Genomic DNA, 25,823 nt, shown 5'->3' with positions numbered 1-25,823 from the left:
TGCACTCGGTCTTTCACAAGTGCAACCACGCTGTCTCGGCCTGCTGCCCTGTAAGGCCGGTCGCCCTCGCCTCCGAAATCCACTTTGCCGAAGTTTTCGGGCCGTGCCAGATATGCCAACCTGTCCACGAAACCTAGTTTCTCAGCGGGAGCAGGGTTGCTGTTGGCCATGAACAACTCTGAGCCGGGCTACTGCTCGCTCATCTCTCTCACTGGCAAACTTTCAAGCTGCTGGACAATCGCCTCGCCAGCATTTCACTTTGGCTTCAGCTTTCTCACCTCACAGTTAGCCTTCTGCTAAGTACAGCTGTAGGACAAGTGGCACATCTGCAGTACAGCTGCCTTTTCAAACAGCACCGCTGCTGTTTCTCTCCCTTACCGGCGGCCATCGCTGTGTCAGCGCTGCGATGAGCAATGCTTTTAAGCAAAGTGAGATCTCAGACGGATTGTGTTCAAGAGCACGTGTCCCTGGCTTTCCGGGACTCTGTATTGTATGCAGTGTTTTTTATGTCGTCGGACTGTCTTGTATGTACAAATGTCATTGTTACCGTTTTGTAGTGATTGAAACTGGGATTTGAGGTTCCTGGTTTCCCTGAAAACTGGTTGAATGGTAGGGCTTGGGGCCTGGCTTTGCTGCTCCTCTCCCTGGTAAAATTGCTGTTTCTCTGTGTCCAGCTGTTACTGTGAATTGTTTGGCAAACTGTGAATTGTTTAATCAAATGAAAGAAAAGAGCACCTGTCCAGCATGCGCCTCATTTCAATTCCTGTCACCTTTTCACCAGCTGCCTGTGGAACACAGAGAGGAGCTCCAAAAACAACACCGCTTGACTGCAGCTTGTCTCTTAATGCTGTGTCCTCCGTGGTTCAGGAGAGAGCAAAAGCAGGCACCCAGTGACGAGCTTAAGACTCCACCTCGGGATTGGCATCATCCTGTGCCTCCCATTCTGGCAGAAATGTGATGAGATCTGACTCAAAGGGCGGCTCTTACAATTGGCCCGTAGGCAAATTTCACTCGCACGTCCCAAATTCAACAAGGGCCGGGACGAAGCAAGTCGAGGTTCCGCCGAGATTCGAACTCGGATCGCTGGATTCAAAGTCCAGAGTGCTAGCCATTACACCACGGAACCAGCAGTGCTGCGGCCTCAGGCAGCCTGAGCTTTCCTGCATTCACACTTGCAGCAACACTCTCAGAATCTGGTCTCTTGATGCTGCGTCCTTGGCAGGGAATACTTGCGTGGTACAGGGCAGAGCAAAAGCAGATCGTGCGCTTGTCGCAGGAGCATCGCAAACACTGTGGCAAGGTGAAAACCAGCCCACTTCCATCATGGGTGTGGGAATTTGTGAAACCCACAGTTTTGTCGAAGACAATCGCTCACGCTGCCAGAAAGAAGGCTCCACCGAGATTTGAACTCGGATCGCTGGATTCAGAGTCCAGAGTGCTCACCATTACACCATGGAACCCTGAGATAGCAGGGGCTGCCGAATCACTGCTCAAGGATGTTTGCCTCATTCGTCAAGCGGGTGAACAGCAACGACAAGGATCACAATGGCAACTGTGGATCTGCTGATCCAGCAGCTCGTGCACTCGGTCTTTCACAAGTGCAACCACGCTGTCTCGGCCTGCTGCCCTGTAAGGCCGGTCGCCCTCGCCTCCGAAATCCACTTTGCCGAAGTTTTCGGGCCGTGCCAGATATGCCAACCTGTCCACGAAACCTAGTTTCTCAGCGGGAGCAGGGTTGCTGTTGGCCATGAACAACTCTGAGCCGGGCTACTGCTCGCTCATCTCTCTCACTGGCAAACTTTCAAGCTGCTGGACAATCGCCTCGCCAGCATTTCACTTTGGCTTCAGCTTTCTCACCTCACAGTTAGCCTTCTGCTAAGTACAGCTGTAGGACAAGTGGCACATCTGCAGTACAGCTGCCTTTTCAAACAGCACCGCTGCTGTTTCTCTCCCTTACCGGCGGCCATCGCTGTGTCAGCGCTGCGATGAGCAATGCTTTTAAGCAAAGTGAGATCTCAGACGGATTGTGTTCAAGAGCACGTGTCCCTGGCTTTCCGGGACTCTGTATTGTATGCAGTGTTTTTTATGTCGTCGGACTGTCTTGTATGTACAAATGTCATTGTTACCGTTTTGTAGTGATTGAAACTGGGATTTGAGGTTCCTGGTTTCCCTGAAAACTGGTTGAATGGTAGGGCTTGGGGCCTGGCTTTGCTGCTCCTCTCCCTGGTAAAATTGCTGTTTCTCTGTGTCCAGCTGTTACTGTGAATTGTTTGGCAAACTGTGAATTGTTTAATCAAATGAAAGAAAAGAGCACCTGTCCAGCATGCGCCTCATTTCAATTCCTGTCACCTTTTCACCAGCTGCCTGTGGAACACAGAGAGGAGCTCCAAAAACAACACCGCTTGACTGCAGCTTGTCTCTTAATGCTGTGTCCTTCGAAGAAAACACATCCGTGGTTCAGGAGAGAGCAAAAGCAGGCACCCAGTGACGAGCTTAAGACTCCACCTCGGGATTGGCATCATCCTGTGCCTCCCATTCTGGCAGAAATGTGATGAGATCTGACTCAAAGGTGCTAAAAGGGCAGCTCTTACAATTGGCCCGTAGGCAGATTTCACTCACACGTCCCAAATTCAACAAGGGCCGGGACGAAGCAAGTCGAGGTTCCGCCGAGATTCGAACTCGGATCGCTGGATTCAAAGTCCAGAGTGCTAGCCATTACACCACGGAACCAGCAGTGCTGCGGCCTCAGGCAGCCTGAGCTTTCCTGCATTCACACTTGCAGCAACGCTCTCAGAATCTGGTCTCTTGATGCTGCGTCCTTGGCAGGGAATACTTGCGTGGTACAGGGCAGAGCAAAAGCAGATCGTGCGCTTGTCGCAGGAGCATCGCAAACACTGTGGCAAGGTGAAAACCAGCCCACTTCCATCATGGGTGTGGGAATTTGTGAAACCCACAGTTTTGTCGAAGACAATCGCTCACGCTGCCAGAAAGAAGGCTCCACCGAGATTTGAACTCGGATCGCTGGATTCAGAGTCCAGAGTGCTCACCATTACACCATGGAACCCTGAGATAGCAGGGGCTGCCGAATCACTGCTCAAGGATGTTTGCCTCATTCGTCAAGCGGGTGAACAGCAACGACAAGGATCACAATGGCAACTGTGGATCTGCTGATCCAGCAGCTCGTGCACTCGGTCTTTCACAAGTGCAACCACGCTGTCTCGGCCTGCTGCCCTGTAAGGCCGGTCGCCCTCGCCTCCGAAATCCACTTTGCCGAAGTTTTCGGGCCGTGCCAGATATGCCAACCTGTCCACGAAACCTAGTTTCTCAGCGGGAGCAGGGTTGCTGTTGGCCATGAACAACTCTGAGCCGGGCTACTGCTCGCTCATCTCTCTCACTGGCAAACTTTCAAGCTGCTGGACAATCGCCTCGCCAGCATTTCACTTTGGCTTCAGCTTTCTCACCTCACAGTTAGCCTTCTGCTAAGTACAGCTGTAGGACAAGTGGCACATCTGCAGTACAGCTGCCTTTTCAAACAGCACCGCTGCTGTTTCTCTCCCTTACCGGCGGCCATCGCTGTGTCAGCGCTGCGATGAGCAATGCTTTTAAGCAAAGTGAGATCTCAGACGGATTGTGTTCAAGAGCACGTGTCCCTGGCTTTCCGGGACTCTGTATTGTATGCAGTGTTTTTTATGTCGTCGGACTGTCTTGTATGTACAAATGTCATTGTTACCGTTTTGTAGTGATTGAAACTGGGATTTGAGGTTCCTGGTTTCCCTGAAAACTGGTTGAATGGTAGGGCTTGGGGCCTGGCTTTGCTGCTCCTCTCCCTGGTAAAATTGCTGTTTCTCTGTGTCCAGCTGTTACTGTGAATTGTTTGGCAAACTGTGAATTGTTTAATCAAATGAAAGAAAAGAGCACCTGTCCAGCATGCGCCTCATTTCAATTCCTGTCACCTTTTCACCAGCTGCCTGTGGAACACAGAGAGGAGCTCCAAAAACAACACCGCTTGACTGCAGCTTGTCTCTTAATGCTGTGTCCTTCGAAGAAAACACATCCGTGGTTCAGGAGAGAGCAAAAGCAGGCACCCAGTGACGAGCTTAAGACTCCACCTCGGGATTGGCATCATCCTGTGCCTCCCATTCTGGCAGAAATGTGATGAGATCTGACTCAAAGGTGCTAAAAGGGCAGCTCTTACAATTGGCCCGTAGGCAGATTTCACTCGCACGTCCCAAATTCAACAAGGGCCGGGACGAAGCAAGTCGAGGTTCCGCCGAGATTCGAACTCGGATCGCTGGATTCAAAGTCCAGAGTGCTAGCCATTACACCACGGAACCAGCAGTGCTGCGGCCTCAGGCAGCCTGAGCTTTCCTGCATTCACACTTGCAGCAACGCTCTCAGAATCTGGTCTCTTGATGCTGCGTCCTTGGCAGGGAATACTTGCGTGGTACAGGGCAGAGCAAAAGCAGATCGTGCGCTTGTCGCAGGAGCATCGCAAACACTGTGGCAAGGTGAAAACCAGCCCACTTCCATCATGGGTGTGGGAATTTGTGAAACCCACAGTTTTGTCGAAGACAATTGCTCACGCTGCCAGAAAGAAGGCTCCACCGAGATTTGAACTCGGATCGCTGGATTCAGAGTCCAGAGTGCTCACCATTACACCATGGAACCCTGAGATAGCAGGGGCTGCCGAATCACTGCTCAAGGATGTTTGCCTCATTCGTCAAGCGGGTGAACAGCAACGACAAGGATCACAATGGCAACTGTGGATCTGCTGATCCAGCAGCTCGTGCACTCGGTCTTTCACAAGTGCAACCACGCTGTCTCGGCCTGCTGCCCTGTAAGGCCGGTCGCCCTCGCCTCCGAAATCCACTTTGCCGAAGTTTTCGGGCCGTGCCAGATATGCCAACCTGTCCACGAAACCTAGTTTCTCAGCGGGAGCAGGGTTGCTGTTGGCCATGAACAACTCTGAGCCGGGCTACTGCTCGCTAATCTCTCTCACTGGCAAACTTTCAAGCTGCTGGACAATCGCCTCGCCAGCATTTCACTTTGGCTTCAGCTTTCTCACCTCACAGTTAGCCTTCTGCTAAGTACAGCTGTAGGACAAGTGGCACATCTGCAGTACAGCTGCCTTTTCAAACAGCACCGCTGCTGTTTCTCTCCCTTACCGGCGGCCATCGCTGTGTCAGCGCTGCGATGAGCAATGCTTTTAAGCAAAGTGAGATCTCAGACGGATTGTGTTCAAGAGCACGTGTCCCTGGCTTTCCGGGACTCTGTATTGTATGCAGTGTTTTTTATGTCGTCGGACTGTCTTGTATGTACAAATGTCATTGTTACCGTTTTGTAGTGATTGAAACTGGGATTTGAGGTTCCTGGTTTCCCTGAAAACTGGTTGAATGGTAGGGCTTGGGGCCTGGCTTTGCTGCTCCTCTCCCTGGTAAAATTGCTGTTTCTCTGTGTCCAGCTGTTACTGTGAATTGTTTGGCAAACTGTGAATTGTTTAATCAAATGAAAGAAAAGAGCACCTGTCCAGCATGCGCCTCATTTCAATTCCTGTCACCTTTTCACCAGCTGCCTGTGGAACACAGAGAGGAGCTCCAAAAACAACACCGCTTGACTGCAGCTTGTCTCTTAATGCTGTGTCCTTCGAAGAAAACACATCCGTGGTTCAGGAGAGAGCAAAAGCAGGCACCCAGTGACGAGCTTAAGACTCCACCTCGGGATTGGCATCATCCTGTGCCTCCCATTCTGGCAGAAATGTGATGAGATCTGACTCAAAGGTGCTAAAAGGGCAGCTCTTACAATTGGCCCGTAGGCAGATTTCACTCGCACGTCCCAAATTCAACAAGGGCCGGGACGAAGCAAGTCGAGGTTCCGCCGAGATTCGAACTCGGATCGCTGGATTCAAAGTCCAGAGTGCTAGCCATTACACCACGGAACCAGCAGTGCTGCGGCCTCAGGCAGCCTGAGCTTTCCTGCATTCACACTTGCAGCAACGCTCTCAGAATCTGGTCTCTTGATGCTGCGTCCTTGGCAGGGAATACTTGCGTGGTACAGGGCAGAGCAAAAGCAGATCGTGCGCTTGTCGCAGGAGCATCGCAAACACTGTGGCAAGGTGAAAACCAGCCCACTTCCATCATGGGTGTGGGAATTTGTGAAACCCACAGTTTTGTCGAAGACAATTGCTCACGCTGCCAGAAAGAAGGCTCCACCGAGATTTGAACTCGGATCGCTGGATTCAGAGTCCAGAGTGCTCACCATTACACCATGGAACCCTGAGATAGCAGGGGCTGCCGAATCACTGCTCAAGGATGTTTGCCTCATTCGTCAAGCGGGTGAACAGCAACGACAAGGATCACAATGGCAACTGTGGATCTGCTGATCCAGCAGCTCGTGCACTCGGTCTTTCACAAGTGCAACCACGCTGTCTCGGCCTGCTGCCCTGTAAGGCCGGTCGCCCTCGCCTCCGAAATCCACTTTGCCGAAGTTTTCGGGCCGTGCCAGATATGCCAACCTGTCCACGAAACCTAGTTTCTCAGCGGGAGCAGGGTTGCTGTTGGCCATGAACAACTCTGAGCCGGGCTACTGCTCGCTAATCTCTCTCACTGGCAAACTTTCAAGCTGCTGGACAATCGCCTCGCCAGCATTTCACTTTGGCTTCAGCTTTCTCACCTCACAGTTAGCCTTCTGCTAAGTACAGCTGTAGGACAAGTGGCACATCTGCAGTACAGCTGCCTTTTCAAACAGCACCGCTGCTGTTTCTCTCCCTTACCGGCGGCCATCGCTGTGTCAGCGCTGCGATGAGCAATGCTTTTAAGCAAAGTGAGATCTCAGACGGATTGTGTTCAAGAGCACGTGTCCCTGGCTTTCCGGGACTCTGTATTGTATGCAGTGTTTTTTATGTCGTCGGACTGTCTTGTATGTACAAATGTCATTGTTACCGTTTTGTAGTGATTGAAACTGGGATTTGAGGTTCCTGGTTTCCCTGAAAACTGGTTGAATGGTAGGGCTTGGGGCCTGGCTTTGCTGCTCCTCTCCCTGGTAAAATTGCTGTTTCTCTGTGTCCAGCTGTTACTGTGAATTGTTTGGCAAACTGTGAATTGTTTAATCAAATGAAAGAAAAGAGCACCTGTCCAGCATGCGCCTCATTTCAATTCCTGTCACCTTTTCACCAGCTGCCTGTGGAACACAGAGAGGAGCTCCAAAAACAACACCGCTTGACTGCAGCTTGTCTCTTAATGCTGTGTCCTTCGAAGAAAACACATCCGTGGTTCAGGAGAGAGCAAAAGCAGGCACCCAGTGACGAGCTTAAGACTCCACCTCGGGATTGGCATCATCCTGTGCCTCCCATTCTGGCAGAAATGTGATGAGATCTGACTCAAAGGTGCTAAAAGGGCAGCTCTTACAATTGGCCCGTAGGCAGATTTCACTCGCACGTCCCAAATTCAACAAGGGCCGGGACGAAGCAAGTCGAGGTTCCGCCGAGATTCGAACTCGGATCGCTGGATTCAAAGTCCAGAGTGCTAGCCATTACACCACGGAACCAGCAGTGCTGCGGCCTCAGGCAGCCTGAGCTTTCCTGCATTCACACTTGCAGCAACGCTCTCAGAATCTGGTCTCTTGATGCTGCGTCCTTGGCAGGGAATACTTGCGTGGTACAGGGCAGAGCAAAAGCAGATCGTGCGCTTGTCGCAGGAGCATCGCAAACACTGTGGCAAGGTGAAAACCAGCCCACTTCCATCATGGGTGTGGGAATTTGTGAAACCCACAGTTTTGTCGAAGACAATCGCTCACGCTGCCAGAAAGAAGGCTCCACCGAGATTTGAACTCGGATCGCTGGATTCAGAGTCCAGAGTGCTCACCATTACACCATGGAACCCTGAGATAGCAGGGGCTGCCGAATCACTGCTCAAGGATGTTTGCCTCATTCGTCAAGCGGGTGAACAGCAACGACAAGGATCACAATGGCAACTGTGGATCTGCTGATCCAGCAGCTCGTGCACTCGGTCTTTCACAAGTGCAACCACGCTGTCTCGGCCTGCTGCCCTGTAAGGCCGGTCGCCCTCGCCTCCGAAATCCACTTTGCCGAAGTTTTCGGGCCGTGCCAGATATGCCAACCTGTCCACGAAACCTAGTTTCTCAGCGGGAGCAGGGTTGCTGTTGGCCATGAACAACTCTGAGCCGGGCTACTGCTCGCTAATCTCTCTCACTGGCAAACTTTCAAGCTGCTGGACAATCGCCTCGCCAGCATTTCACTTTGGCTTCAGCTTTCTCACCTCACAGTTAGCCTTCTGCTAAGTACAGCTGTAGGACAAGTGGCACATCTGCAGTACAGCTGCCTTTTCAAACAGCACCGCTGCTGTTTCTCTCCCTTACCGGCGGCCATCGCTGTGTCAGCGCTGCGATGAGCAATGCTTTTAAGCAAAGTGAGATCTCAGACGGATTGTGTTCAAGAGCACGTGTCCCTGGCTTTCCGGGACTCTGTATTGTATGCAGTGTTTTTTATGTCGTCGGACTGTCTTGTATGTACAAATGTCATTGTTACCGTTTTGTAGTGATTGAAACTGGGATTTGAGGTTCCTGGTTTCCCTGAAAACTGGTTGAATGGTAGGGCTTGGGGCCTGGCTTTGCTGCTCCTCTCCCTGGTAAAATTGCTGTTTCTCTGTGTCCAGCTGTTACTGTGAATTGTTTGGCAAACTGTGAATTGTTTAATCAAATGAAAGAAAAGAGCACCTGTCCAGCATGCGCCTCATTTCAATTCCTGTCACCTTTTCACCAGCTGCCTGTGGAACACAGAGAGGAGCTCCAAAAACAACACCGCTTGACTGCAGCTTGTCTCTTAATGCTGTGTCCTTCGAAGAAAACACATCCGTGGTTCAGGAGAGAGCAAAAGCAGGCACCCAGTGACGAGCTTAAGACTCCACCTCGGGATTGGCATCATCCTGTGCCTCCCATTCTGGCAGAAATGTGATGAGATCTGACTCAAAGGTGCTAAAAGGGCAGCTCTTACAATTGGCCCGTAGGCAGATTTCACTCGCACGTCCCAAATTCAACAAGGGCCGGGACGAAGCAAGTCGAGGTTCCGCCGAGATTCGAACTCGGATCGCTGGATTCAAAGTCCAGAGTGCTAGCCATTACACCACGGAACCAGCAGTGCTGCGGCCTCAGGCAGCCTGAGCTTTCCTGCATTCACACTTGCAGCAACGCTCTCAGAATCTGGTCTCTTGATGCTGCGTCCTTGGCAGGGAATACTTGCGTGGTACAGGGCAGAGCAAAAGCAGATCGTGCGCTTGTCGCAGGAGCATCGCAAACACTGTGGCAAGGTGAAAACCAGCCCACTTCCATCATGGGTGTGGGAATTTGTGAAACCCACAGTTTTGTCGAAGACAATCGCTCACGCTGCCAGAAAGAAGGCTCCACCGAGATTTGAACTCGGATCGCTGGATTCAGAGTCCAGAGTGCTCACCATTACACCATGGAACCCTGAGATAGCAGGGGCTGCCGAATCACTGCTCAAGGATGTTTGCCTCATTCGTCAAGCGGGTGAACAGCAACGACAAGGATCACAATGGCAACTGTGGATCTGCTGATCCAGCAGCTCGTGCACTCGGTCTTTCACAAGTGCAACCACGCTGTCTCGGCCTGCTGCCCTGTAAGGCCGGTCGCCCTCGCCTCCGAAATCCACTTTGCCGAAGTTTTCGGGCCGTGCCAGATATGCCAACCTGTCCACGAAACCTAGTTTCTCAGCGGGAGCAGGGTTGCTGTTGGCCATGAACAACTCTGAGCCGGGCTACTGCTCGCTAATCTCTCTCACTGGCAAACTTTCAAGCTGCTGGACAATCGCCTCGCCAGCATTTCACTTTGGCTTCAGCTTTCTCACCTCACAGTTAGCCTTCTGCTAAGTACAGCTGTAGGACAAGTGGCACATCTGCAGTACAGCTGCCTTTTCAAACAGCACCGCTGCTGTTTCTCTCCCTTACCGGCGGCCATCGCTGTGTCAGCGCTGCGATGAGCAATGCTTTTAAGCAAAGTGAGATCTCAGACGGATTGTGTTCAAGAGCACGTGTCCCTGGCTTTCCGGGACTCTGTATTGTATGCAGTGTTTTTTATGTCGTCGGACTGTCTTGTATGTACAAATGTCATTGTTACCGTTTTGTAGTGATTGAAACTGGGATTTGAGGTTCCTGGTTTCCCTGAAAACTGGTTGAATGGTAGGGCTTGGGGCCTGGCTTTGCTGCTCCTCTCCCTGGTAAAATTGCTGTTTCTCTGTGTCCAGCTGTTACTGTGAATTGTTTGGCAAACTGTGAATTGTTTAATCAAATGAAAGAAAAGAGCACCTGTCCAGCATGCGCCTCATTTCAATTCCTGTCACCTTTTCACCAGCTGCCTGTGGAACACAGAGAGGAGCTCCAAAAACAACACCGCTTGACTGCAGCTTGTCTCTTAATGCTGTGTCCTTCGAAGAAAACACATCCGTGGTTCAGGAGAGAGCAAAAGCAGGCACCCAGTGACGAGCTTAAGACTCCACCTCGGGATTGGCATCATCCTGTGCCTCCCATTCTGGCAGAAATGTGATGAGATCTGACTCAAAGGTGCTAAAAGGGCAGCTCTTACAATTGGCCCGTAGGCAGATTTCACTCGCACGTCCCAAATTCAACAAGGGCCGGGACGAAGCAAGTCGAGGTTCCGCCGAGATTCGAACTCGGATCGCTGGATTCAAAGTCCAGAGTGCTAGCCATTACACCACGGAACCAGCAGTGCTGCGGCCTCAGGCAGCCTGAGCTTTCCTGCATTCACACTTGCAGCAACGCTCTCAGAATCTGGTCTCTTGATGCTGCGTCCTTGGCAGGGAATACTTGCGTGGTACAGGGCAGAGCAAAAGCAGATCGTGCGCTTGTCGCAGGAGCATCGCAAACACTGTGGCAAGGTGAAAACCAGCCCACTTCCATCATGGGTGTGGGAATTTGTGAAACCCACAGTTTTGTCGAAGACAATCGCTCACGCTGCCAGAAAGAAGGCTCCACCGAGATTTGAACTCGGATCGCTGGATTCAGAGTCCAGAGTGCTCACCATTACACCATGGAACCCTGAGATAGCAGGGGCTGCCGAATCACTGCTCAAGGATGTTTGCCTCATTCGTCAAGCGGGTGAACAGCAACGACAAGGATCACAATGGCAACTGTGGATCTGCTGATCCAGCAGCTCGTGCACTCGGTCTTTCACAAGTGCAACCACGCTGTCTCGGCCTGCTGCCCTGTAAGGCCGGTCGCCCTCGCCTCCGAAATCCACTTTGCCGAAGTTTTCGGGCCGTGCCAGATATGCCAACCTGTCCACGAAACCTAGTTTCTCAGCGGGAGCAGGGTTGCTGTTGGCCATGAACAACTCTGAGCCGGGCTACTGCTCGCTAATCTCTCTCACTGGCAAACTTTCAAGCTGCTGGACAATCGCCTCGCCAGCATTTCACTTTGGCTTCAGCTTTCTCACCTCACAGTTAGCCTTCTGCTAAGTACAGCTGTAGGACAAGTGGCACATCTGCAGTACAGCTGCCTTTTCAAACAGCACCGCTGCTGTTTCTCTCCCTTACCGGCGGCCATCGCTGTGTCAGCGCTGCGATGAGCAATGCTTTTAAGCAAAGTGAGATCTCAGACGGATTGTGTTCAAGAGCACGTGTCCCTGGCTTTCCGGGACTCTGTATTGTATGCAGTGTTTTTTATGTCGTCGGACTGTCTTGTATGTACAAATGTCATTGTTACCGTTTTGTAGTGATTGAAACTGGGATTTGAGGTTCCTGGTTTCCCTGAAAACTGGTTGAATGGTAGGGCTTGGGGCCTGGCTTTGCTGCTCCTCTCCCTGGTAAAATTGCTGTTTCTCTGTGTCCAGCTGTTACTGTGAATTGTTTGGCAAACTGTGAATTGTTTAATCAAATGAAAGAAAAGAGCACCTGTCCAGCATGCGCCTCATTTCAATTCCTGTCACCTTTTCACCAGCTGCCTGTGGAACACAGAGAGGAGCTCCAAAAACAACACCGCTTGACTGCAGCTTGTCTCTTAATGCTGTGTCCTTCGAAGAAAACACATCCGTGGTTCAGGAGAGAGCAAAAGCAGGCACCCAGTGACGAGCTTAAGACTCCACCTCGGGATTGGCATCATCCTGTGCCTCCCATTCTGGCAGAAATGTGATGAGATCTGACTCAAAGGTGCTAAAAGGGCAGCTCTTACAATTGGCCCGTAGGCAGATTTCACTCGCACGTCCCAAATTCAACAAGGGCCGGGACGAAGCAAGTCGAGGTTCCGCCGAGATTCGAACTCGGATCGCTGGATTCAAAGTCCAGAGTGCTAGCCATTACACCACGGAACCAGCAGTGCTGCGGCCTCAGGCAGCCTGAGCTTTCCTGCATTCACACTTGCAGCAACGCTCTCAGAATCTGGTCTCTTGATGCTGCGTCCTTGGCAGGGAATACTTGCGTGGTACAGGGCAGAGCAAAAGCAGATCGTGCGCTTGTCGCAGGAGCATCGCAAACACTGTGGCAAGGTGAAAACCAGCCCACTTCCATCATGGGTGTGGGAATTTGTGAAACCCACAGTTTTGTCGAAGACAATCGCTCACGCTGCCAGAAAGAAGGCTCCACCGAGATTTGAACTCGGATCGCTGGATTCAGAGTCCAGAGTGCTCACCATTACACCATGGAACCCTGAGATAGCAGGGGCTGCCGAATCACTGCTCAAGGATGTTTGCCTCATTCGTCAAGCGGGTGAACAGCAACGACAAGGATCACAATGGCAACTGTGGATCTGCTGATCCAGCAGCTCGTGCACTCGGTCTTTCACAAGTGCAACCACGCTGTCTCGGCCTGCTGCCCTGTAAGGCCGGTCGCCCTCGCCTCCGAAATCCACTTTGCCGAAGTTTTCGGGCCGTGCCAGATATGCCAACCTGTCCACGAAACCTAGTTTCTCAGCGGGAGCAGGGTTGCTGTTGGCCATGAACAACTCTGAGCCGGGCTACTGCTCGCTAATCTCTCTCACTGGCAAACTTTCAAGCTGCTGGACAATCGCCTCGCCAGCATTTCACTTTGGCTTCAGCTTTCTCACCTCACAGTTAGCCTTCTGCTAAGTACAGCTGTAGGACAAGTGGCACATCTGCAGTACAGCTGCCTTTTCAAACAGCACCGCTGCTGTTTCTCTCCCTTACCGGCGGCCATCGCTGTGTCAGCGCTGCGATGAGCAATGCTTTTAAGCAAAGTGAGATCTCAGACGGATTGTGTTCAAGAGCACGTGTCCCTGGCTTTCCGGGACTCTGTATTGTATGCAGTGTTTTTTATGTCGTCGGACTGTCTTGTATGTACAAATGTCATTGTTACCGTTTTGTAGTGATTGAAACTGGGATTTGAGGTTCCTGGTTTCCCTGAAAACTGGTTGAATGGTAGGGCTTGGGGCCTGGCTTTGCTGCTCCTCTCCCTGGTAAAATTGCTGTTTCTCTGTGTCCAGCTGTTACTGTGAATTGTTTGGCAAACTGTGAATTGTTTAATCAAATGAAAGAAAAGAGCACCTGTCCAGCATGCGCCTCATTTCAATTCCTGTCACCTTTTCACCAGCTGCCTGTGGAACACAGAGAGGAGCTCCAAAAACAACACCGCTTGACTGCAGCTTGTCTCTTAATGCTGTGTCCTTCGAAGAAAACACATCCGTGGTTCAGGAGAGAGCAAAAGCAGGCACCCAGTGACGAGCTTAAGACTCCACCTCGGGATTGGCATCATCCTGTGCCTCCCATTCTGGCAGAAATGTGATGAGATCTGACTCAAAGGTGCTAAAAGGGCAGCTCTTACAATTGGCCCGTAGGCAGATTTCACTCGCACGTCCCAAATTCAACAAGGGCCGGGACGAAGCAAGTCGAGGTTCCGCCGAGATTCGAACTCGGATCGCTGGATTCAAAGTCCAGAGTGCTAGCCATTACACCACGGAACCAGCAGTGCTGCGGCCTCAGGCAGCCTGAGCTTTCCTGCATTCACACTTGCAGCAACGCTCTCAGAATCTGGTCTCTTGATGCTGCGTCCTTGGCAGGGAATACTTGCGTGGTACAGGGCAGAGCAAAAGCAGATCGTGCGCTTGTCGCAGGAGCATCGCAAACACTGTGGCAAGGTGAAAACCAGCCCACTTCCATCATGGGTGTGGGAATTTGTGAAACCCACAGTTTTGTCGAAGACAATCGCTCACGCTGCCAGAAAGAAGGCTCCACCGAGATTTGAACTCGGATCGCTGGATTCAGAGTCCAGAGTGCTCACCATTACACCATGGAACCCTGAGATAGCAGGGGCTGCCGAATCACTGCTCAAGGATGTTTGCCTCATTCGTCAAGCGGGTGAACAGCAACGACAAGGATCACAATGGCAACTGTGGATCTGCTGATCCAGCAGCTCGTGCACTCGGTCTTTCACAAGTGCAACCACGCTGTCTCGGCCTGCTGCCCTGTAAGGCCGGTCGCCCTCGCCTCCGAAATCCACTTTGCCGAAGTTTTCGGGCCGTGCCAGATATGCCAACCTGTCCACGAAACCTAGTTTCTCAGCGGGAGCAGGGTTGCTGTTGGCCATGAACAACTCTGAGCCGGGCTACTGCTCGCTAATCTCTCTCACTGGCAAACTTTCAAGCTGCTGGACAATCGCCTCGCCAGCATTTCACTTTGGCTTCAGCTTTCTCACCTCACAGTTAGCCTTCTGCTAAGTACAGCTGTAGGACAAGTGGCACATCTGCAGTACAGCTGCCTTTTCAAACAGCACCGCTGCTGTTTCTCTCCCTTACCGGCGGCCATCGCTGTGTCAGCGCTGCGATGAGCAATGCTTTTAAGCAAAGTGAGATCTCAGACGGATTGTGTTCAAGAGCACGTGTCCCTGGCTTTCCGGGACTCTGTATTGTATGCAGTGTTTTTTATGTCGTCGGACTGTCTTGTATGTACAAATGTCATTGTTACCGTTTTGTAGTGATTGAAACTGGGATTTGAGGTTCCTGGTTTCCCTGAAAACTGGTTGAATGGTAGGGCTTGGGGCCTGGCTTTGCTGCTCCTCTCCCTGGTAAAATTGCTGTTTCTCTGTGTCCAGCTGTTACTGTGAATTGTTTGGCAAACTGTGAATTGTTTAATCAAATGAAAGAAAAGAGCACCTGTCCAGCATGCGCCTCATTTCAATTCCTGTCACCTTTTCACCAGCTGCCTGTGGAACACAGAGAGGAGCTCCAAAAACAACACCGCTTGACTGCAGCTTGTCTCTTAATGCTGTGTCCTTCGAAGAAAACACATCCGTGGTTCAGGAGAGAGCAAAAGCAGGCACCCAGTGACGAGCTTAAGACTCCACCTCGGGATTGGCATCATCCTGTGCCTCCCATTCTGGCAGAAATGTGATGAGATCTGACTCAAAGGTGCTAAAAGGGCAGCTCTTACAATTGGCCCGTAGGCAGATTTCACTCGCACGTCCCAAATTCAACAAGGGCCGGGACGAAGCAAGTCGAGGTTCCGCCGAGATTCGAACTCGGATCGCTGGATTCAAAGTCCAGAGTGCTAGCCATTACACCACGGAACCAGCAGTGCTGCGGCCTCAGGCAGCCTGAGCTTTCCTGCATTCACACTTGCAGCAACGCTCTCAGAATCTGGTCTCTTGATGCTGCGTCCTTGGCAGGGAATACTTGCGTGGTACAGGGCAGAGCAAAAGCAGATCGTGCGCTTGTCGCAGGAGCATCGCAAACACTGTGGCAAGGTGAAAACCAGCCCACTTCCATCATGGGTGTGGGAATTTGTGAAACCCACAGTTTTGTCGAAGACAATCGCTCACGCTGCCAGAAAGAAGGCTCCACCGAGATTTGAACTCGGATCGCTGGATTCAGAGTCCAGAGTGCTCACCATTACACCATGGAACCCTGAGATAGCAGGGGCTGCCGAATCACTGCTCAAGGATGTTTGCCTCATTCGTCAAGCGGGTGAACAGCAACGACAAGGATCACAATGGCAACTGTGGATCTGCTGATCCAGCAGCTCGTGCACTCGGTCTTTCACAAGTGCAACCACGCTGTCTCGGCCTGCTGCCCTGTAAGGCCGGTCGCCCTCGCCTCCGAAATCCACTTTGCCGAAGTTTTCGGGCCGTGCCAGATATGCCAACCTGTCCACGAAACCTAGTTTCTCAGCGGGAGCAGGGTTGCTGTTGGCCATGAACAACTCTGAGCCGGGCTACTGCTCGCTAATCTCTCTCACTGGCAAACTTTCAAGCTGCTGGACAATCGCCTCGCCAGCATTTCACTTTGGCTTCAGCTTTCTCACCTCACAGTTAGCCTTCTGCTAAGTACAGCTGTAGGACAAGTGGCACATCTGCAGTACAGCTGCCTTTTCAAACAGCACCGCTGCTGTTTCTCTCCCTTACCGGCGGCCATCGCTGTGTCAGCGCTGCGATGAGCAATGCTTTTAAGCAAAGTGAGATCTCAGACGGATTGTGTTCAAGAGCACGTGTCCCTGGCTTTCCGGGACTCTGTATTGTATGCAGTGTTTTTTATGTCGTCGGACTGTCTTGTATGTACAAATGTCATTGTTACCGTTTTGTAGTGATTGAAACTGGGATTTGAGGTTCCTGGTTTCCCTGAAAACTGGTTGAATGGTAGGGCTTGGGGCCTGGCTTTGCTGCTCCTCTCCCTGGTAAAATTGTTGTTTCTCTGTGTCCAGCTGTTACTGTGAATTGTTTGGCAAACTGTGAATTGTTTAATCAAATGAAAGAAAAGAGCACCTGTCCAGCATGCGCCTCATTTCAATTCCTGTCACCTTTTCACCAGCTGCCTGTGGAACACAGAGAGGAGCTCCAAAAACAACACCGCTTGACTGCAGCTTGTCTCTTAATGCTGTGTCCTTCGAAGAAAACACATCCGTGGTTCAGGAGAGAGCAAAAGCAGGCACCCAGTGACGAGCTTAAGACTCCACCTCGGGATTGGCATCATCCTGTGCCTCCCATTCTGGCAGAAATGTGATGAGATCTGACTCAAAGGTGCTAAAAGGGCAGCTCTTACAATTGGCCCGTAGGCAGATTTCACTCGCACGTCCCAAATTCAACAAGGGCCGGGACGAAGCAAGTCGAGGTTCCGCCGAGATTCGAACTCGGATCGCTGGATTCAAAGTCCAGAGTGCTAGCCATTACACCACGGAACCAGCAGTGCTGCGGCCTCAGGCAGCCTGAGCTTTCCTGCATTCACACTTGCAGCAACGCTCTCAGAATCTGGTCTCTTGATGCTGCGTCCTTGGCAGGGAATACTTGCGTGGTACAGGGCAGAGCAAAAGCAGATCGTGCGCTTGTCGCAGGAGCATCGCAAACACTGTGGCAAGGTGAAAACCAGCCCACTTCCATCATGGGTGTGGGAATTTGTGAAACCCACAGTTTTGTCGAAGACAATCGCTCACGCTGCCAGAAAGAAGGCTCCACCGAGATTTGAACTCGGATCGCTGGATTCAGAGTCCAGAGTGCTCACCATTACACCATGGAACCCTGAGATAGCAGGGGCTGCCGAATCACTGCTCAAGGATGTTTGCCTCATTCGTCAAGCGGGTGAACAGCAACGACAAGGATCACAATGGCAACTGTGGATCTGCTGATCCAGCAGCTCGTGCACTCGGTCTTTCACAAGTGCAACCACGCTGTCTCGGCCTGCTGCCCTGTAAGGCCGGTCGCCCTCGCCTCCGAAATCCACTTTGCCGAAGTTTTCGGGCCGTGCCAGATATGCCAACCTGTCCACGAAACCTAGTTTCTCAGCGGGAGCAGGGTTGCTGTTGGCCATGAACAACTCTGAGCCGGGCTACTGCTCGCTAATCTCTCTCACTGGCAAACTTTCAAGCTGCTGGACAATCGCCTCGCCAGCATTTCACTTTGGCTTCAGCTTTCTCACCTCACAGTTAGCCTTCTGCTAAGTACAGCTGTAGGACAAGTGGCACATCTGCAGTACAGCTGCCTTTTCAAACAGCACCGCTGCTGTTTCTCTCCCTTACCGGCGGCCATCGCTGTGTCAGCGCTGCGATGAGCAATGCTTTTAAGCAAAGTGAGATCTCAGACGGATTGTGTTCAAGAGCACGTGTCCCTGGCTTTCCGGGACTCTGTATTGTATGCAGTGTTTTTTATGTCGTCGGACTGTCTTGTATGTACAAATGTCATTGTTACCGTTTTGTAGTGATTGAAACTGGGATTTGAGGTTCCTGGTTTCCCTGAAAACTGGTTGAATGGTAGGGCTTGGGGCCTGGCTTTGCTGCTCCTCTCCCTGGTAAAATTGCTGTTTCTCTGTGTCCAGCTGTTACTGTGAATTGTTTGGCAAACTGTGAATTGTTTAATCAAATGAAAGAAAAGAGCACCTGTCCAGCATGCGCCTCATTTCAATTCCTGTCACCTTTTCACCAGCTGCCTGTGGAACACAGAGAGGAGCTCCAAAAACAACACCGCTTGACTGCAGCTTGTCTCTTAATGCTGTGTCCTTCGAAGAAAACACATCCGTGGTTCAGGAGAGAGCAAAAGCAGGCACCCAGTGACGAGCTTAAGACTCCACCTCGGGATTGGCATCATCCTGTGCCTCCCATTCTGGCAGAAATGTGATGAGATCTGACTCAAAGGTGCTAAAAGGGCAGCTCTTACAATTGGCCCGTAGGCAGATTTCACTCGCACGTCCCAAATTCAACAAGGGCCGGGACGAAGCAAGTCGAGGTTCCGCCGAGATTCGAACTCGGATCGCTGGATTCAAAGTCCAGAGTGCTAGCCATTACACCACGGAACCAGCAGTGCTGCGGCCTCAGGCAGCCTGAGCTTTCCTGCATTCACACTTGCAGCAACGCTCTCAGAATCTGGTCTCTTGATGCTGCGTCCTTGGCAGGGAATACTTGCGTGGTACAGGGCAGAGCAAAAGCAGATCGTGCGCTTGTCGCAGGAGCATCGCAAACACTGTGGCAAGGTGAAAACCAGCCCACTTCCATCATGGGTGTGGGAATTTGTGAAACCCACAGTTTTGTCGAAGACAATCGCTCACGCTGCCAGAAAGAAGGCTCCACCGAGATTTGAACTCGGATCGCTGGATTCAGAGTCCAGAGTGCTCACCATTACACCATGGAACCCTGAGATAGCAGGGGCTGCCGAATCACTGCTCAAGGATGTTTGCCTCATTCGTCAAGCGGGTGAACAGCAACGACAAGGATCACAATGGCAACTGTGGATCTGCTGATCCAGCAGCTCGTGCACTCGGTCTTTCACAAGTGCAACCACGCTGTCTCGGCCTGCTGCCCTGTAAGGCCGGTCGCCCTCGCCTCCGAAATCCACTTTGCCGAAGTTTTCGGGCCGTGCCAGATATGCCAACCTGTCCACGAAACCTAGTTTCTCAGCGGGAGCAGGGTTGCTGTTGGCCATGAACAACTCTGAGCCGGGCTACTGCTCGCTAATCTCTCTCACTGGCAAACTTTCAAGCTGCTGGACAATCGCCTCGCCAGCATTTCACTTTGGCTTCAGCTTTCTCACCTCACAGTTAGCCTTCTGCTAAGTACAGCTGTAGGACAAGTGGCACATCTGCAGTACAGCTGCCTTTTCAAACAGCACCGCTGCTGTTTCTCTCCCTTACCGGCGGCCATCGCTGTGTCAGCGCTGCGATGAGCAATGCTTTTAAGCAAAGTGAGATCTCAGACGGATTGTGTTCAAGAGCACGTGTCCCTGGCTTTCCGGGACTCTGTATTGTATGCAGTGTTTTTTATGTCGTCGGACTGTCTTGTATGTACAAATGTCATTGTTACCGTTTTGTAGTGATTGAAACTGGGATTTGAGGTTCCTGGTTTCCCTGAAAACTGGTTGAATGGTAGGGCTTGGGGCCTGGCTTTGCTGCTCCTCTCCCTGGTAAAATTGCTGTTTCTCTGTGTCCAGCTGTTACTGTGAATTGTTTGGCAAACTGTGAATTGTTTAATCAAATGAAAGAAAAGAGCACCTGTCCAGCATGCGCCTCATTTCAATTCCTGTCACCTTTTCACCAGCTGCCTGTGGAACACAGAGAGGAGCTCCAAAAACAACACCGCTTGACTGCAGCTTGTCTCTTAATGCTGTGTCCTTCGAAGAAAACACATCCGTGGTTCAGGAGAGAGCAAAAGCAGGCACCCAGTGACGAGCTTAAGACTCCACCTCGGGATTGGCATCATCCTGTGCCTCCCATTCTGGCAGAAATGTGATGAGATCTGACTCAAAGGTGCTAAAAGGGCAGCTCTTACAATTGGCCCGTAGGCAGATTTCACTCGCACGTCCCAAATTCAACAAGGGCCGGGACGAAGCAAGTCGAGGTTCCGCCGAGATTCGAACTCGGATCGCTGGATTCAAAGTCCAGAGTGCTAGCCATTACACCACGGAACCAGCAGTGCTGCGGCCTCAGGCAGCCTGAGCTTTCCTGCATTCACACTTGCAGCAACGCTCTCAGAATCTGGTCTCTTGATGCTGCGTCCTTGGCAGGGAATACTTGCGTGGTACAGGGCAGAGCAAAAGCAGATCGTGCGCTTGTCGCAGGAGCATCGCAAACACTGTGGCAAGGTGAAAACCAGCCCACTTCCATCATGGGTGTGGGAATTTGTGAAACCCACAGTTTTGTCGAAGACAATCGCTCACGCTGCCAGAAAGAAGGCTCCACCGAGATTTGAACTCGGATCGCTGGATTCAGAGTCCAGAGTGCTCACCATTACACCATGGAACCCTGAGATAGCAGGGGCTGCCGAATCACTGCTCAAGGATGTTTGCCTCATTCGTCAAGCGGGTGAACAGCAACGACAAGGATCACAATGGCAACTGTGGATCTGCTGATCCAGCAGCTCGTGCACTCGGTCTTTCACAAGTGCAACCACGCTGTCTCGGCCTGCTGCCCTGTAAGGCCGGTCGCCCTCGCCTCCGAAATCCACTTTGCCGAAGTTTTCGGGCCGTGCCAGATATGCCAACCTGTCCACGAAACCTAGTTTCTCAGCGGGAGCAGGGTTGCTGTTGGCCATGAACAACTCTGAGCCGGGCTACTGCTCGCTAATCTCTCTCACTGGCAAACTTTCAAGCTGCTGGACAATCGCCTCGCCAGCATTTCACTTTGGCTTCAGCTTTCTCACCTCACAGTTAGCCTTCTGCTAAGTACAGCTGTAGGACAAGTGGCACATCTGCAGTACAGCTGCCTTTTCAAACAGCACCGCTGCTGTTTCTCTCCCTTACCGGCGGCCATCGCTGTGTCAGCGCTGCGATGAGCAATGCTTTTAAGCAAAGTGAGATCTCAGACGGATTGTGTTCAAGAGCACGTGTCCCTGGCTTTCCGGGACTCTGTATTGTATGCAGTGTTTTTTATGTCGTCGGACTGTCTTGTATGTACAAATGTCATTGTTACCGTTTTGTAGTGATTGAAACTGGGATTTGAGGTTCCTGGTTTCCCTGAAAACTGGTTGAATGGTAGGGCTTGGGGCCTGGCTTTGCTGCTCCTCTCCCTGGTAAAATTGTTGTTTCTCTGTGTCCAGCTGTTACTGTGAATTGTTTGGCAAACTGTGAATTGTTTAATCAAATGAAAGAAAAGAGCACCTGTCCAGCATGCGCCTCATTTCAATTCCTGTCACCTTTTCACCAGCTGCCTGTGGAACACAGAGAGGAGCTCCAAAAACAACACCGCTTGACTGCAGCTTGTCTCTTAATGCTGTGTCCTTCGAAGAAAACACATCCGTGGTTCAGGAGAGAGCAAAAGCAGGCACCCAGTGACGAGCTTAAGACTCCACCTCGGGATTGGCATCATCCTGTGCCTCCCATTCTGGCAGAAATGTGATGAGATCTGACTCAAAGGTGCTAAAAGGGCGGCTCTTACAATTGGCCCGTAGGCAGATTTCACTCGCACGTCCCAAATTCAACAAGGGCCGGGACAAAGCAAGTCGAGGTTCCGCCGAGATTCGAACTCGGATCGCTGGATTCAAAGTCCAGAGTGCTAGCCATTACACCACGGAACCAGCAGTGCTGCGGCCTCAGGCAGCCTGAGCTTTCCTGCATTCACACTTGCAGCAACGCTCTCAGAATCTGGTCTCTTGATGCTGCGTCCTTGGCAGGGAATACTTGCGTGGTACAGGGCAGAGCAAAAGCAGATCGTGCGCTTGTCGCAGGAGCATCGCAAACACTGTGGCAAGGTGAAAACCAGCCCACTTCCATCATGGGTGTGGGAATTTGTGAAACCCACAGTTTTGTCGAAGACAATCGCTCACGCTGCCAGAAAGAAGGCTCCACCGAGATTTGAACTCGGATCGCTGGATTCAGAGTCCAGAGTGCTCACCATTACACCATGGAACCCTGAGATAGCAGGGGCTGCCGAATCACTGCTCAAGGATGTTTGCCTCATTCGTCAAGCGGGTGAACAGCAACGACAAGGATCACAATGGCAACTGTGGATCTGCTGATCCAGCAGCTCGTGCACTCGGTCTTTCACAAGTGCAACCACGCTGTCTCGGCCTGCTGCCCTGTAAGGCCGGTCGCCCTCGCCTCCGAAATCCACTTTGCCGAAGTTTTCGGGCCGTGCCAGATATGCCAACCTGTCCACGAAACCTAGTTTCTCAGCGGGAGCAGGGTTGCTGTTGGCCATGAACAACTCTGAGCCGGGCTACTGCTCGCTAATCTCTCTCACTGGCAAACTTTCAAGCTGCTGGACAATCGCCTCGCCAGCATTTCACTTTGGCTTCAGCTTTCTCACCTCACAGTTAGCCTTCTGCTAAGTACAGCTGTAGGACAAGTGGCACATCTGCAGTACAGCTGCCTTTTCAAACAGCACCGCTGCTGTTTCTCTCCCTTACCGGCGGCCATCGCTGTGTCAGCGCTGCGATGAGCAATGCTTTTAAGCAAAGTGAGATCTCAGACGGATTGTGTTCAAGAGCACGTGTCCCTGGCTTTCCGGGACTCTGTATTGTATGCAGTGTTTTTTATGTCGTCGGACTGTCTTGTATGTACAAATGTCATTGTTACCGTTTTGTAGTGATTGAAACTGGGATTTGAGGTTCCTGGTTTCCCTGAAAACTGGTTGAATGGTAGGGCTTGGGGCCTGGCTTTGCTGCTCCTCTCCCTGGTAAAATTGCTGTTTCTCTGTGTCCAGCTGTTACTGTGAATTGTTTGGCAAACTGTGAATTGTTTAATCAAATGAAAGAAAAGAGCACCTGTCCAGCATGCGCCTCATTTCAATTCCTGTCACCTTTTCACCAGCTGCCTGTGGAACACAGAGAGGAGCTCCAAAAACAACACCGCTTGACTGCAGCTTGTCTCTTAATGCTGTGTCCTTCGAAGAAAACACATCCGTGGTTCAGGAGAGAGCAAAAGCAGGCACCCAGTGACGAGCTTAAGACTCCACCTCGGGATTGGCATCATCCTGTGCCTCCCATTCTGGCAGAAATGTGATGAGATCTGACTCAAAGGTGCTAAAAGGGCGGCTCTTACAATTGGCCCGTAGGCAGATTTCACTCGCACGTCCCAAATTCAACAAGGGCCGGGACGAAGCAAGTCGAGGTTCCGCCGAGATTCGAACTCGGATCGCTGGATTCAAAGTCCAGAGTGCTAGCCATTACACCACGGAACCAGCAGTGCTGCGGCCTCAGGCAGCCTGAGCTTTCCTGCATTCACACTTGCAGCAACGCTCTCAGAATCTGGTCTCTTGATGCTGCGTCCTTGGCAGGGAATACTTGCGTGGTACAGGGCAGAGCAAAAGCAGATCGTGCGCTTGTCGCAGGAGCATCGCAAACACTGTGGCAAGGTGAAAACCAGCCCACTTCCATCATGGGTGTGGGAATTTGTGAAACCCACAGTTTTGTCGAAGACAATCGCTCACGCTGCCAGAAAGAAGGCTCCACCGAGATTTGAACTCGGATCGCTGGATTCAGAGTCCAGAGTGCTCACCATTACACCATGGAACCCTGAGATAGCAGGGGCTGCCGAATCACTGCTCAAGGATGTTTGCCTCATTCGTCAAGCGGGTGAACAGCAACGACAAGGATCACAATGGCAACTGTGGATCTGCTGATCCAGCAGCTCGTGCACTCGGTCTTTCACAAGTGCAACCACGCTGTCTCGGCCTGCTGCCCTGTAAGGCCGGTCGCCCTCGCCTCCGAAATCCACTTTGCCGAAGTTTTCGGGCCGTGCCAGATATGCCAACCTGTCCACGAAACCTAGTTTCTCAGCGGGAGCAGGGTTGCTGTTGGCCATGAACAACTCTGAGCCGGGCTACTGCTCGCTAATCTCTCTCACTGGCAAACTTTCAAGCTGCTGGACAATCGCCTCGCCAGCATTTCACTTTGGCTTCAGCTTTCTCACCTCACAGTTAGCCTTCTGCTAAGTACAGCTGTAGGACAAGTGGCACATCTGCAGTACAGCTGCCTTTTCAAACAGCACCGCTGCTGTTTCTCTCCCTTACCGGCGGCCATCGCTGTGTCAGCGCTGCGATGAGCAATGCTTTTAAGCAAAGTGAGATCTCAGACGGATTGTGTTCAAGAGCACGTGTCCCTGGCTTTCCGGGACTCTGTATTGTATGCAGTGTTTTTTATGTCGTCGGACTGTCTTGTATGTACAAATGTCATTGTTACCGTTTTGTAGTGATTGAAACTGGGATTTGAGGTTCCTGGTTTCCCTGAAAACTGGTTGAATGGTAGGGCTTGGGGCCTGGCTTTGCTGCTCCTCTCCCTGGTAAAATTGCTGTTTCTCTGTGTCCAGCTGTTACTGTGAATTGTTTGGCAAACTGTGAATTGTTTAATCAAATGAAAGAAAAGAGCACCTGTCCAGCATGCGCCTCATTTCAATTCCTGTCACCTTTTCACCAGCTGCCTGTGGAACACAGAGAGGAGCTCCAAAAACAACACCGCTTGACTGCAGCTTGTCTCTTAATGCTGTGTCCTTCGAAGAAAACACATCCGTGGTTCAGGAGAGAGCAAAAGCAGGCACCCAGTGACGAGCTTAAGACTCCACCTCGGGATTGGCATCATCCTGTGCCTCCCATTCTGGCAGAAATGTGATGAGATCTGACTCAAAGGTGCTAAAAGGGCAGCTCTTACAATTGGCCCGTAGGCAGATTTCACTCGCACGTCCCAAATTCAACAAGGGCCGGGACGAAGCAAGTCGAGGTTCCGCCGAGATTCGAACTCGGATCGCTGGATTCAAAGTCCAGAGTGCTAGCCATTACACCACGGAACCAGCAGTGCTGCGGCCTCAGGCAGCCTGAGCTTTCCTGCATTCACACTTGCAGCAACGCTCTCAGAATCTGGTCTCTTGATGCTGCGTCCTTGGCAGGGAATACTTGCGTGGTACAGGGCAGAGCAAAAGCAGCGCGTGCGCTTGACGCAGGAGCATCGCAAACACTGTGGCAAGGTGAAAACCAGCCCACTTCCATCATGGGTGTGGGAATTTGTGAAACCCACAGTTTTGTCGAAGACAATCGCTCACGCTGCCAGAAAGAAGGCTCCACCGAGATTTGAACTCGGATCGCTGGATTCAGAGTCCAGAGTGCTCACCATTACACCATGGAACCCTGAGATAGCAGGGGCTGCCGAATCACTGCTCAAGGATGTTTGCCTCATTCGTCAAGCGGGTGAACAGCAACGACAAGGATCACAATGGCAACTGTGGATCTGCTGATCCAGCAGCTCGTGCACTCGGTCTTTCACAAGTGCAACCACGCTGTCTCGGCCTGCTGCCCTGTAAGGCCGGTCGCCCTCGCCTCCGAAATCCACTTTGCCGAAGTTTTCGGGCCGTGCCAGATATGCCAACCTGTCCACGAAACCTAGTTTCTCAGCGGGAGCAGGGTTGCTGTTGGCCATGAACAACTCTGAGC

The 25,823-nt window shown here is 51.7% G+C and overlaps 32 non-coding genes across 32 annotated transcripts; all 32 read right to left on the bottom strand.

Moving 5' to 3' along the window:
* Window positions 1-1,054: 1,054 nt before the first annotated feature.
* trnaq-uug (transfer RNA glutamine (anticodon UUG)) lies at window positions 1,055-1,126 on the bottom strand. The gene has a single exon. It is a non-coding gene; the product is annotated as a tRNA-Gln (tRNA).
* Window positions 1,127-1,388: 262 nt separating this feature from the next.
* Window positions 1,389-1,460, bottom strand: trnaq-cug (transfer RNA glutamine (anticodon CUG)). Its single transcript has one exon. It is a non-coding gene; the product is annotated as a tRNA-Gln (tRNA).
* Window positions 1,461-2,658: 1,198 nt separating this feature from the next.
* On the bottom strand, window positions 2,659-2,730 carry trnaq-uug (transfer RNA glutamine (anticodon UUG)). The gene has a single exon. It is a non-coding gene; the product is annotated as a tRNA-Gln (tRNA).
* Window positions 2,731-2,992: 262 nt separating this feature from the next.
* On the bottom strand, window positions 2,993-3,064 carry trnaq-cug (transfer RNA glutamine (anticodon CUG)). Its single transcript has one exon. It is a non-coding gene; the product is annotated as a tRNA-Gln (tRNA).
* A 1,198-nt stretch (window positions 3,065-4,262) lies between these two features.
* trnaq-uug (transfer RNA glutamine (anticodon UUG)) lies at window positions 4,263-4,334 on the bottom strand. Its single transcript has one exon. It is a non-coding gene; the product is annotated as a tRNA-Gln (tRNA).
* A 262-nt stretch (window positions 4,335-4,596) lies between these two features.
* On the bottom strand, window positions 4,597-4,668 carry trnaq-cug (transfer RNA glutamine (anticodon CUG)). Its single transcript has one exon. It is a non-coding gene; the product is annotated as a tRNA-Gln (tRNA).
* Window positions 4,669-5,866: 1,198 nt separating this feature from the next.
* Window positions 5,867-5,938, bottom strand: trnaq-uug (transfer RNA glutamine (anticodon UUG)). The gene has a single exon. It is a non-coding gene; the product is annotated as a tRNA-Gln (tRNA).
* Window positions 5,939-6,200: 262 nt separating this feature from the next.
* trnaq-cug (transfer RNA glutamine (anticodon CUG)) lies at window positions 6,201-6,272 on the bottom strand. The gene has a single exon. It is a non-coding gene; the product is annotated as a tRNA-Gln (tRNA).
* Window positions 6,273-7,470: 1,198 nt separating this feature from the next.
* trnaq-uug (transfer RNA glutamine (anticodon UUG)) lies at window positions 7,471-7,542 on the bottom strand. The gene has a single exon. It is a non-coding gene; the product is annotated as a tRNA-Gln (tRNA).
* Window positions 7,543-7,804: 262 nt separating this feature from the next.
* On the bottom strand, window positions 7,805-7,876 carry trnaq-cug (transfer RNA glutamine (anticodon CUG)). Its single transcript has one exon. It is a non-coding gene; the product is annotated as a tRNA-Gln (tRNA).
* Window positions 7,877-9,074: 1,198 nt separating this feature from the next.
* trnaq-uug (transfer RNA glutamine (anticodon UUG)) lies at window positions 9,075-9,146 on the bottom strand. The gene has a single exon. It is a non-coding gene; the product is annotated as a tRNA-Gln (tRNA).
* A 262-nt stretch (window positions 9,147-9,408) lies between these two features.
* On the bottom strand, window positions 9,409-9,480 carry trnaq-cug (transfer RNA glutamine (anticodon CUG)). The gene has a single exon. It is a non-coding gene; the product is annotated as a tRNA-Gln (tRNA).
* Window positions 9,481-10,678: 1,198 nt separating this feature from the next.
* trnaq-uug (transfer RNA glutamine (anticodon UUG)) lies at window positions 10,679-10,750 on the bottom strand. The gene has a single exon. It is a non-coding gene; the product is annotated as a tRNA-Gln (tRNA).
* Window positions 10,751-11,012: 262 nt separating this feature from the next.
* On the bottom strand, window positions 11,013-11,084 carry trnaq-cug (transfer RNA glutamine (anticodon CUG)). The gene has a single exon. It is a non-coding gene; the product is annotated as a tRNA-Gln (tRNA).
* Window positions 11,085-12,282: 1,198 nt separating this feature from the next.
* trnaq-uug (transfer RNA glutamine (anticodon UUG)) lies at window positions 12,283-12,354 on the bottom strand. Its single transcript has one exon. It is a non-coding gene; the product is annotated as a tRNA-Gln (tRNA).
* A 262-nt stretch (window positions 12,355-12,616) lies between these two features.
* On the bottom strand, window positions 12,617-12,688 carry trnaq-cug (transfer RNA glutamine (anticodon CUG)). The gene has a single exon. It is a non-coding gene; the product is annotated as a tRNA-Gln (tRNA).
* Window positions 12,689-13,886: 1,198 nt separating this feature from the next.
* Window positions 13,887-13,958, bottom strand: trnaq-uug (transfer RNA glutamine (anticodon UUG)). Its single transcript has one exon. It is a non-coding gene; the product is annotated as a tRNA-Gln (tRNA).
* A 262-nt stretch (window positions 13,959-14,220) lies between these two features.
* On the bottom strand, window positions 14,221-14,292 carry trnaq-cug (transfer RNA glutamine (anticodon CUG)). Its single transcript has one exon. It is a non-coding gene; the product is annotated as a tRNA-Gln (tRNA).
* Window positions 14,293-15,490: 1,198 nt separating this feature from the next.
* Window positions 15,491-15,562, bottom strand: trnaq-uug (transfer RNA glutamine (anticodon UUG)). The gene has a single exon. It is a non-coding gene; the product is annotated as a tRNA-Gln (tRNA).
* Window positions 15,563-15,824: 262 nt separating this feature from the next.
* On the bottom strand, window positions 15,825-15,896 carry trnaq-cug (transfer RNA glutamine (anticodon CUG)). The gene has a single exon. It is a non-coding gene; the product is annotated as a tRNA-Gln (tRNA).
* Window positions 15,897-17,094: 1,198 nt separating this feature from the next.
* Window positions 17,095-17,166, bottom strand: trnaq-uug (transfer RNA glutamine (anticodon UUG)). Its single transcript has one exon. It is a non-coding gene; the product is annotated as a tRNA-Gln (tRNA).
* A 262-nt stretch (window positions 17,167-17,428) lies between these two features.
* Window positions 17,429-17,500, bottom strand: trnaq-cug (transfer RNA glutamine (anticodon CUG)). The gene has a single exon. It is a non-coding gene; the product is annotated as a tRNA-Gln (tRNA).
* A 1,198-nt stretch (window positions 17,501-18,698) lies between these two features.
* On the bottom strand, window positions 18,699-18,770 carry trnaq-uug (transfer RNA glutamine (anticodon UUG)). Its single transcript has one exon. It is a non-coding gene; the product is annotated as a tRNA-Gln (tRNA).
* A 262-nt stretch (window positions 18,771-19,032) lies between these two features.
* On the bottom strand, window positions 19,033-19,104 carry trnaq-cug (transfer RNA glutamine (anticodon CUG)). The gene has a single exon. It is a non-coding gene; the product is annotated as a tRNA-Gln (tRNA).
* A 1,198-nt stretch (window positions 19,105-20,302) lies between these two features.
* Window positions 20,303-20,374, bottom strand: trnaq-uug (transfer RNA glutamine (anticodon UUG)). The gene has a single exon. It is a non-coding gene; the product is annotated as a tRNA-Gln (tRNA).
* Window positions 20,375-20,636: 262 nt separating this feature from the next.
* Window positions 20,637-20,708, bottom strand: trnaq-cug (transfer RNA glutamine (anticodon CUG)). The gene has a single exon. It is a non-coding gene; the product is annotated as a tRNA-Gln (tRNA).
* A 1,198-nt stretch (window positions 20,709-21,906) lies between these two features.
* Window positions 21,907-21,978, bottom strand: trnaq-uug (transfer RNA glutamine (anticodon UUG)). Its single transcript has one exon. It is a non-coding gene; the product is annotated as a tRNA-Gln (tRNA).
* Window positions 21,979-22,240: 262 nt separating this feature from the next.
* Window positions 22,241-22,312, bottom strand: trnaq-cug (transfer RNA glutamine (anticodon CUG)). The gene has a single exon. It is a non-coding gene; the product is annotated as a tRNA-Gln (tRNA).
* A 1,198-nt stretch (window positions 22,313-23,510) lies between these two features.
* trnaq-uug (transfer RNA glutamine (anticodon UUG)) lies at window positions 23,511-23,582 on the bottom strand. The gene has a single exon. It is a non-coding gene; the product is annotated as a tRNA-Gln (tRNA).
* Window positions 23,583-23,844: 262 nt separating this feature from the next.
* Window positions 23,845-23,916, bottom strand: trnaq-cug (transfer RNA glutamine (anticodon CUG)). Its single transcript has one exon. It is a non-coding gene; the product is annotated as a tRNA-Gln (tRNA).
* Window positions 23,917-25,114: 1,198 nt separating this feature from the next.
* Window positions 25,115-25,186, bottom strand: trnaq-uug (transfer RNA glutamine (anticodon UUG)). The gene has a single exon. It is a non-coding gene; the product is annotated as a tRNA-Gln (tRNA).
* A 262-nt stretch (window positions 25,187-25,448) lies between these two features.
* Window positions 25,449-25,520, bottom strand: trnaq-cug (transfer RNA glutamine (anticodon CUG)). Its single transcript has one exon. It is a non-coding gene; the product is annotated as a tRNA-Gln (tRNA).
* Between the last annotated feature and the right edge of the window lie 303 nt (window positions 25,521-25,823).

The sequence above is a fragment of the Chiloscyllium plagiosum genome, unplaced genomic scaffold (assembly GCF_037043375.1).
Source record: "Chiloscyllium plagiosum isolate Xiang-an unplaced genomic scaffold, Cpla_swu_hap1 HiC_scaffold_44, whole genome shotgun sequence".
NCBI classification, from domain to species: Eukaryota; Metazoa; Chordata; class Chondrichthyes; order Orectolobiformes; family Hemiscylliidae; genus Chiloscyllium; species Chiloscyllium plagiosum.
This window is presented reverse-complemented; position numbering and strand designations above follow the sequence as displayed.